This window comes from Eubalaena glacialis, chromosome 19 (assembly GCF_028564815.1).
Source record: "Eubalaena glacialis isolate mEubGla1 chromosome 19, mEubGla1.1.hap2.+ XY, whole genome shotgun sequence".
Classification (NCBI taxonomy): Eukaryota; Metazoa; Chordata; class Mammalia; order Artiodactyla; family Balaenidae; genus Eubalaena; species Eubalaena glacialis.
In genome coordinates this window covers 31,145,383-31,156,179 of record NC_083734.1, presented here as the reverse complement: position 1 = coordinate 31,156,179, position 10,797 = coordinate 31,145,383, and the positions used below count along the sequence as shown (strand labels likewise).

Below are 10,797 nucleotides of genomic sequence, written 5' to 3'. Positions count from 1 at the left end.
AAAATTTCAGCTTTTATTCTCATTTCTAGGATTTCCATTTGACTCTTTGAAAAATATATCTCTGATCTTTGGTGACATCTGGCTTACTTGTGGCCTTTTAATTATCTTTTCTCTTGTTGATTTCAGTTATTTGGTGCTTTTTGGTATCATGTCTAGTAAGTTTTGATTGAATACTGGACATTATTTATGAGGTAATGTGGAAATTCTGGATGATGTTATGTTCCTTCAAAGAGGAATTCTTTTTCTTTCTGAAGACTCATAAAGTAAGTGTATATCACATTGATCCATATTTCTGGTTTATCCTTAATTTTAGAGTATAATATGTTTGACATCTTAACTGAAATTCTCCACCTTTATGAAAACTCTCTTCCCATAACTATGAGCTTGCTAAATTATCTGCTAAGTTTTTAAATCTCTTTTATACTGCTTTATTTTTTTTTCCTTTTGAATATTCTTCTATGCATGCACAACTTTAGAATTAGCAAATATCTGAGGAAGAATCTGCACACAGAATGTATGTCTCACTTCTCTATGGCTCTCCTTTCTCCAAAATGAGCCCTGTTGGCTTTAGTAGGCCTGAACATCAAACTTGGGCTCCTATGAGCCTGTGTCCTTATGAGACTGCAACAATATTTACATGACTACTGCTTTGTTTGGGCTTACTTTTCACACTCAGAAATACGTAAATGTCCCAACAGAAGTGCAGTGAATGTAATGACCATCTAAATGTAGTTGTTTTCTCTAAGAAGTTTTTTTTTTTTAAATAGCTTTGGTTTTTAGTATATTCAGAGTTGTGCATCCATCACCACAATTAATTTTAAAACATTTCATTACCCCCAAAAGAAACCCTGCACCCCCTAGGCATCATCCCTTAATCCCCCCATTCCCCAGCCCTAGGCAATGCATTCTATCTCTATAACTCTCTGACTCTTTATGTCCTGACTTCCTTTTGTTTTTTGACCCTTCCCTAAACTGTTGTATTTGGGTGTTTTATTTAACTTTGTCACACCCTTAATAAGATAGCTTGCTACTCTATTTTGATGATTTGTTAATATAAATAACATAAACAATGATTTATGCATTTTATACATGACTTTGTAGAAAAACTACATATCAATAACATTTCTTATAATAAATTCTAATCAATTTCAACCAAACTAAGGAGACTTTTATTCTATGTTAAGCCTAGCAAGTAAGGAAGAGCAGCATATCAACGTAGGTAATTAATGGCACCCATTGCTGAAAAGTGGATACAAAGGCTACAGGATAATATTGAATGTATCATTTGCCACATATATATATATACACACATATATATACACACACACACACACACATATACACACACAGTGTGTATATATATATATATACATATATATGTTATTAGTGGCTTTTTATCTAGTTTTTGCTTATCTGTTACAGATTTGGAAATTGGGCACAAATGGTAAGTTCTGAGAGCAATTCACAGGTAGAGTTTCTTAGCTCTTCCATTGTAAAGGCTGTATAAACAAACATATTTACATTTGTGTACATGTACATACATATATACACACAGTTTTACAAATATAGTTATATATTTTTCCCATGGATTTTTACATCTGCAGAACACAACTTAAAATCTCTCTTTTAGTAAAAAAAACCACTTGCTTGCTAACTAGTCTTAGCATAATTGTTTCTGCTGAGTTGACATTCTTCCTTAACAAGTGCACCATTATATTTCCACTGACATTAATTTTTTTCTGAGAATATACATGGTACTTGAAATGATCTCAAAACACATAGCATAAAATTTAATAGGAACATTAGAAAATAAGATCTTATATAAATGAAAAAACTTAGAAAGTAAATTAATTGGGGTCCACTAAAAGAGAATTGCTAACAGTTCACACAGATGCCCTGAAGTTAAAAAGGAGGATTGTAAATTAATGATTTAATAAGATTGTTCAGAAAATGTCAGAGCTTCTAAAGTGAGAAAAGTAAATACTTTCAGTTCTTTGGAAACATTCATTTGCACACAAAAAAGTTGACATGCTAATTACAAGCTATGTTTATCTAGTAATTAAAGTAGCTTTTCTTGTTTGTCCATTCTTGTAGTGGACAAACATTTTGAATTGCTGCATGAACTTGCACTTAATAAAACTGTTTTTAAAAAACATAATAATTAAATACATAATTTCAAATTCTCCTTTGCACAATTAATCTGTGATAGTAAGGTTTTACACTATTATTCTATTGATTTTCTCAGTAAAGTTATTTTTAACAATCTACATAATAAAATAGTATGAGAGCCCTAGATAAATATTTATGTGTTGGTTAAATGAATGAATGAATGATTTTTCCTTTTCAACTTGATTACTGATTTAAAATATCATTCTAATAGAAGAAACACAGTTTCTAGCATGTGTTGATACTAAAAAAAATGTAAAATTGTTATTCAAAGTGTAGAATATTATCCTCAGAATAAACCTGTCACTTATGAATATTTTGTGCAATTCTTTCTATTCTCCAAAAGAGCAACTGCTGATAGAAAATCTTAACATGGCTTTTTTTCTGAAATGTTTTTTTTTTTTTTTCCATATTTAAGGCATTTCCTTTCTAATCTTAAATAAAAGTAATCTCAGAAATTAAAAAGAAGGTAATGGCTTATAGAAGATATTGAACCAAATCAATAATTGAATATAAAAATTGGACAGACCCAGGCAGTCTTCTGTACCTGTGTGTTTGAGGTGATACTGAACATGTCAGAGCTAGAATACAAGGGCTTAAATGGCAAAGGAAGAAATGAATGAAATAGTCAGGGTAGGAAAATGGAAGAAGACATCAAAGCAACAAGTACAGAGGGTTTTACTCTGAAATAATTAATTGAAAATAAAAGTTACAACATGGAACCAGTTAATATAGCATGTTGAGGTTTAGGTTTGTCATGAGGTTTGTGAGGACAAGAAAGAGAAGACTGCTTTGGGCCACATGAGCAAATTTAAATTGTTAATCTTATACAACTATCTGGACACAGTTCTAAATGCCAAGATTGGAACCAAGTGAGCTAAGTGAGTAACAATGCAGATTTAGAGTCAGATATTTTTTGTTTGTTCAAAGCTTTGCCACCTCATAGCTATGTGACTTCAAACAAGTAATTTGACTGTCTGCATCCTTCATTATTTTCAAATCTGTTAAAAAAACAAAAGTCTAAAGAATACAACACTAATCATACAGAGTGATTCTGGAGAATCAGCATAAAAATTTTCAAGAAAATAAGATTTTCTTCATAATCTTCTATGTACTAGATGCTAAAGACAGAAAAAATGGGTATATAACTGTCTCTGCCTTTAAGGAGCTTATCATTTAAATGAGGAGACAAAGCCTTGTACAACTGAGAAATATATTAAAAAATGTGCTATCCTATATAAAAAGTGCTATGGGAATATAGTAGTTGATAGTTAATTTAGCCAAAAGGGCAGGGGAAAACTTCACAAAATGATTCATCCCTAAATCTCGAATGAGAAAGGAGAAACCTGGTAGACTCAAAATGAAAGGATGGGACATTCAAAGCAGTAAATATGCTGAATACTTTGGTGTAATAAAAAGAAAATCAGCCAGAAGCCGGCTCAACATTATCTTTTTCAATAAAATGTAGGCTCCTTGAGGGCAGGGACAATTTCTTATTTAGCTTATATCATTAACATCTCCCAGGATCCCTGATGCTTTGTATGTACTCAACACTCACGTGCAGATATTTCTATTTTTCCATCAATTTCACCTAGCTAGAATAGGAGGAAAGTACAGCTATCTTTGTTTAAAAAATCTATTTTGAGAAATCACTCTGTCCAATGGCAGAAAGTAAAATTTTTGTGTGAGCAGTCGCCACAAGTGAATGCCTGGTTTTCAGCATTTGCTTGAGCTGGCAAAGAGTTGTTCTAGGGAAGGGGTCATCTCTTCACTCTGGCACCTACCTGGCCTCAGCTTTCCAACCTGACATCTAGAAAGAAACTCCATGGCACACCTGCTAATGCTATTCATTTGTCTTAGCCACAGGGCTCCCCCAGGTGCTTTGGCATCACTGTCACATCTCTGCCACCCTCAACCCTACAGGAAAATACTTGACTCTTAGCTGCCACCTACCAGAGACCTGCCCTGAGGCTCTGTAAGTTTGGATTCAGCCATTACTTGGCCACATGCAGCTCTCTCTATACTTGTAGAAGAGTTGTCAGAATCTAGGAAGAGTTGTAGAAGAGTTGTCAGAATCTAGGAATCCAACCAGCAATCTGAACATAGGTTACCTCGCTCCTTGGGTACTTAAATCATTGCAGTGTTTTACCACTACCCTTTAGGAAATGGCTCAAAGGGAAGAGGACACAGATCATGCCTCTATCTCTCTTGTTTCCTCCTATTCAATAGCCCTTGGGATCTTATTTGGGCAGGCAGGCAGGAAAAACTCTGTTGTTACAGAATTTACTTTATGCTTTAGAAAACCAAAAACTTGCCCTCTTGCACTTCTAAAATCCTTTTCTTGCAAGACCATGTCTTTTATTGCCAGTTCCAAAAGTCTATTTAATACTTGAAAATAGTATTTTGACCCATTTCTTTTCCCCTGAATTTCGATGTTAATAACCCTCTCCTCAAATGTGTGATCTAATTTCCTAACTGCTAGGGTAGGGACTGAGAGCACAAGAAAATGTATTTGAAGGGTGAGGACCTTGAAGGAGAAGTTGTAGATACATTAGTCAATTACTCAGTATATTCCCACACATGCCCTTTCCCTAACTAATGAACTAAAGGACTAAAGGACTGAGGGAAGAGACAATAACACTTCCAGTGATTCCTGTGTCCCCAGCACCTGAAACAGTACCCAGTACATAGGGGAAATTATTATTTGTTGAATAACAATTGTGCAGGAGGTAGCTCAAATGTTCCCCACCAACATAACTATTCAGAAAAGCATTCAGAGAGAAAAGGGTCAGAGGCAGAAATCTGAGAACACAAATATTTAAGGGACAGGATAGTGGAAAATTGTCAGAGAAGAAAAATAAGAAGAGGTCAGAAAGGTAGAAGAAAAACCAGGGGAAAAAAGTGGTACAGAAAGCATGGGAAGAGAGAAATTAAAGGAGAGAGAGTACTTTACCATATTTAAAAAAAAAAGAAAAAGCAGTGATTGAATAGAATAAGGACTTAAGAGCAGGTTGGTGGTTTTTGACAATTTGTGGGTCATTAATAACATTTGAGAGATCAGCTTGAGTGAAATGGTTGTTCCAGAAGTCATTTTGCAATGGGTTGAGGAGTCAGAGAGCAGCCTGGATAATTAGTGTGAAAGTGTGAAAGTGCTTCATAAATCCTAAACCACTTTACAAATGCAATTAGGATATACAGCTTGTTAGATTTAGGGCCTGGTTGTTGCTCATTCACCAAACTTTCTGAATTCTTTTTTTTTTTTGGCATCAGGCACGCACTTCCTAGGACTTTGGCAGAATATGTTATAATCTATGGAAAACTTAAGAAAGCAGATGTTAAATTTTAACAGTTTTCTTGTACCTTAAACTAATTTTTTTCTATAATATGCCTCAGGTGTAAAAAAAAAAAAAAAAAAAATACACTATCATTAAACAATCTCCAAACACTCCCTACTGTTTCTTCCAAGTCACCTTCCTGTTGCCAGCTGCTTAGCAACTTCACCTTAGCTTCTTGAAAACTTCTGATTTGTTTACACAAAATTAATATAAATTTGAATATGGCCTTGACTCCATCCATGAAATTTGGATCAGAGTCCATCACTTCTCCATCCCTCACAATTGGATCAAATTGCATTACTTTCAATATCTCTTCTTTCTTGGCCTCTCTATCCCTAATTTCCATTTTGTATAGATTCCCTGTCAATCAAGTTAGCTTACTAGACATTACATGGACTTAAAATACAATTAATCATACTCTGAGAGGTTTCTTTCTTGACCTGAGCCCATACTCCTCAAATAACCTTATTCTAACTCTCTTTGTAATGACACCTAATTGTCAAAACATTAATATAAAGGCATAAAATGAGCAGCTTTAAATTAGCTATATGTAAAATGATTCAGAAAGTAATGGATTTAATGTATTAATGTGTTTTTTAGAGAAAACACAACCAGATATTAATATTTAAAAGATGCTGCCACTGTTTGAGATTTTTCTACCAGAACCCTGTAACTTATCTGTTCAGCACAAGGATTGTTTATGAAGAAAAATAATCAAATTAAATAATTCTATAGTTATTTTTATTGGCCAAACAGTGACATCTATTGTTCAATGTTATATAAAATGGAATTTAAAAATCAGAAGCAATGCTATCTTTTTTACATGATTAGCTACAAAATAATAACTTTCTTAAATTTACTGTTTTAAAATGGTGGTATCTAGAAATTTATTTTTAATTTAAAATCAAATCCAGCTGATTCTTTAGGAGTTCCAACATTTAATCACTATTCAAAAGGTCCAGGATCTGTCTAGTTGCTAAAAACAGGGAGAGATAAATAAGACAATAAAAATATGGAATACAATTCTTAAAGTTGCCTGCATTGTACAATAGGTGTGTTTTTCTCCCCCACAAATCACTCAAATACACACTATTGAAATCTGTGAAAGCCCAAGCTGAATTCTGAATTCAGGGCATGTTTCTGTTCTCATGTTTCATCTGTTGTCAACTAAATCTATGTATTTAGAAAGGTTGTTTACCATTTTAGCTAAAGTTTATTCTCTATAAAAGTATGGGGCTTTACCTGAAGGTGATCAGTTTCCTTCTAGCTCTTACTTTTCTCTAAGATGTCATTCACCACCATTTGATTAAGCAAAATTTTTAAAAGTGAGTCTCTATCTAAACAAGTCTCTTTCTAAAGGGAGTCATAAAAATTGAGATGATTTAGGGAAGAAAAGAGTTTAATTTTGTGAAGAAACATTTATTAAATATATTTTAAAAAATAATTGGCCAATTCAATGAAAATGATTACACTTTTGATCATGTGTGAATACAACATTAATAATAAGCTCAGTTATCATCAACCTATAACAAAAGAAAAACCCCCAAAATATGGCCCTTTAAAGGAACCTGAACATGACACTATAAGCATTTTCTAGTGTACGATATAACAGATAATGTTCCAAAGCACTAGAAACCAAAATCCTAATGTGACTTCAAAGAGCTTCTGAGCAGTGAATCGATATAGATTGTGAGATGCTCTGTTCGCCTGAAGCCCTAGGGATTGCTAATGGAGAAGGAAAAATCGGATGCTGCCCAATGTTATCTGGACTCCTGGCCCTTGAAAACAGTATTTTCTTCTACCATCAACTATTGTACTTTTAATAAATTTCTAAAATAATAAAAGTCATCAAACTGATAATCATCTTGGGGAAAAAGCATCCTTTGAAAATGTGAGACTCACAAAGTGTAATATTAGAGAATAACAATAAAACAAGCTTTTATTTAGTCTCCTTACTCTCTTAAAGTTTTCTCTTTAAATTAAAATAGAAATCTATACATTCATTTTTTCTATAAATATTTTGAGCTTGTCTAACATTACAGCACTCAGTTGAGTGTGGTTGTTTCTTTCTGCTCACATGCAAATATGAAAGTATATGCCAAGGTTACTATTTCCTGCTCTGAGATCATGTAGAGGAAACATCTCACAGTCTCATGACATCTCCTCACCCTCTGCTGAGTCATTTGACCAGGGAAATATTATAAACCCTATAAAACAGAAGAGAGGGAGACTCAACAGCCAAGTAGTCAAGTCCCCATTGACATGCCCATGTGTGTAAAGAGCATTTGAGGTCAGAAGTTAGGCAACACAGATCTATCTGAAGCACAGGGTATATGTAGTTTCTGGCTTTGCATCCTGCTATCTCCAAATATCTCCTTGTCCCTTATTTAAAAAATTTACCATTCACAGACAACCCTCAGAATTATAGAAAATATTTGCAAATGAAGCAACTTACAAGGGATTAATCTCCAAAATATACAAACAGCTCATGCAGCTCAATATCAACCCAGTCAACCCAATCAGATAATGGGCAGAAGACCTAAACCGATATTTCTCCAAAGAAGACATACAGATGGTCAAGAGGCACATGAAAAGATGCTCAACATCACTAATTATTAGAGAAATGCAAATCAAAACTACAATGAGGTATTACCTCACACTGGTCAGAATGGCCACCATCAAAAAAAATCTACAAACAATAAATACTGAGAGGGTGTCCAGAAAAGGTAACCCTTTTACACTGTTGGTGGGAATGTAAATTGGTACAGCCACTATGGAGAACAGTATGGAGCTTCCTTAAAAAACTAAAAATAAAACTTCCATATGACCCAGTAATCTCACTACTGGGTATATACCCTGAGAAAGCCATGATTCTAAAATATACATGCACCCCAATGTTCATTGCAGCACTATTTACAATAACCAGGTCATGGAACCAACCTAAATGCCCATCGACAGATGAATGGATAAAGAAGATGATGTACATATATACAATGGAATATTACACAGCCATAAAAAGGAACAAAATTGTGCCATTTGCAGAGACATGGATGGACATAGAGACTGTCATACAGAGTGAAGTAAGTCAGAAAGAGAAAAACAAATATTATATATTAACACATATATGTGGAATCTAGAAAATGGTGCAGACAAACCTATTTGCAAAGCTGAGAGACACAGACGTAGAGAACAAACATATGGACACCAAGTGGGTAATGGGGGATGGGATGAATTGGGAGATTGGGATCATCATATATACACTGCTATGTATAAAATAGATAACTAATGAGAACCTACTGTATACTACAGGGAACTCTACTCAGTGCTCTGTGGTGACCTAAATGGGAAGGAAATCCAAAAAAGGGGAGATATATGCATACATATACCTGATTCACTTTGCTGTACAGCAGAAACTAACACAACATTGTAAAGCAACTATACCCCAATTAAAAGAATAAAAAAAATTACCATTCACTTTATGATTGACCATCATAACAATCAAATTAACAGAACAGTTGCTAAATGTTTAGTTTAGGCTTAATGTGTCTCCTTTTAGCCAACTTAAATTCACACCTACTGGAGAACTGAAAATTTGGTTCTCAGATTTTGTAAATGAAAGAAGATTCTAACTTTGAGGATAGTTAAATATTGTAATGAAACACAGTGAATGCCATAAGGCAATAGCAAGATTTTCATAGGAAGACAACATTGGGTACGTAGAATACATGATGAAAATTATAGAATGCATCTATTTGGCAGACCTGGTGCAGTTACTGTCTACTGCCAAGGTTTCCACTACTGATGCAAAAGGAAAATGTCCTCGCACTTCCTGTTTGTCTGATTGGGCAGCCAAGATTGGATAGGAGACTACAGAGAAAAACATGGTAATACAAGGAAAAATATGGAGAGAGAATGTTTGCAACTCAGAAATAACCTTGTAAACAGTGAAGATCCTGTTTTACTCGAAAAAAGAATCCAAAATTTGAGTTAAAAATTAGAGCAAAAAGAAAAGCATACTGACTTCCTTGGTGGTCCAGTGGTTAAGAATCCTCCTTCCAACGCAGGGGACATGGGTTCGATCCCTGGTCTGGGAACTAAGATCACACATGCCATGGGGCAATTAAGCCCACGTGCCACAGCTACTGAGCCCACACACCACAACTAGAGAGAAGCCCACACACCACAACCAAGAGCCCACACATCACAATGAAAAATCCCATGTGCAGCAACTAAGACACAATGCAACCCAAAATAAATAAACAAATGAATAAATAGATGAATAAATAAATGAAAAACACAGCATAATGCCATGTTATTCCTTATTGTTGTCACAGGGTCAAATAAAACTTGTTACAGAAGCAATGTAGTTGTCATCAAAACACCACTTCTTTTTTTTTTTTTTTAAATGGTGTGAGGGTGTAAGCAATGGAGTGCTTTAATTAATTAATTAATTTATTTATTTATTTTTGGCTGTGTTGGGTCTTCGTTTCTGTGTGAGGGCTTTTTCCAGTTGCGGCAAGCGGGGACCACTCTTCATCGCGGTGCGTGGGCCTCTCACTGTTGCGGCCTCTCCCGTTGTGGAGCACAGGCTCCAGACGCGCAGGCTCAGTAGTTGTGGCTCACGGGCTTAGTTGCTCCGCAGCATGTGGGATCTTCCCAGATCGGGGCTGGAACCCGTGTTCCCTGCATTAGCAGGCAGATTCTTAACCACTGCACCACCAGGGAAGCTCTTTTTTTTTTTTTTAATGCTTAAGGTATGAAAGAATTTGCACATACAAAAGCAGGACCTCAAGCAGATATATCTTAACTGAGACTCCAGAAAACTAGGCAGACAAATCTTGAACTGATTTTTTTGTTTTTGGAATTTTATTTTCTTTTTTATACAGTAGGTTCTTACTAGTCATCAATTTTATACACATCAGTGTATACATGTCAATCCCAATCGCCCAATTCATCACACCACTATCCCCACCCCCCCGCAGCTTTCCCCCCTTGGTGTCCATAGGTTTGTTCTCTACATCTGTGTCTCAACTTCTTCCCTGCAAACTGGTTCATCTGTACCATTTTTCTAGGTTCCACATACATGCGTTAATATACGATATTTGTTTTTCTCTTTCTGACTTACTTCACTCTGTATGACAGTCTCTAGATCCATCCACATCTCAACAAATGACCCAATTTCATTACTTTTTATGGTTGAGTAATATTCCATTGTATATATGTACATCATCTTCTTTATCCATTCGTCTGTCGATGGGCATTTAGGTTGGTTCCATGACCTGGCTATTGTAAATAG

General features: G+C 35.0%; 1 non-coding gene across 1 annotated transcript; it reads left to right on the top strand.

Annotated features, from left to right (window-relative positions):
- Window positions 1-9,243: 9,243 nt before the first annotated feature.
- LOC133080983 (small nucleolar RNA SNORA31) lies at window positions 9,244-9,376 on the top strand. The gene has a single exon (XR_009698660.1). It is a non-coding gene; the product is annotated as a small nucleolar RNA SNORA31 (small nucleolar RNA).
- The last annotated feature ends 1,421 nt before the right edge of the window (window positions 9,377-10,797 follow it).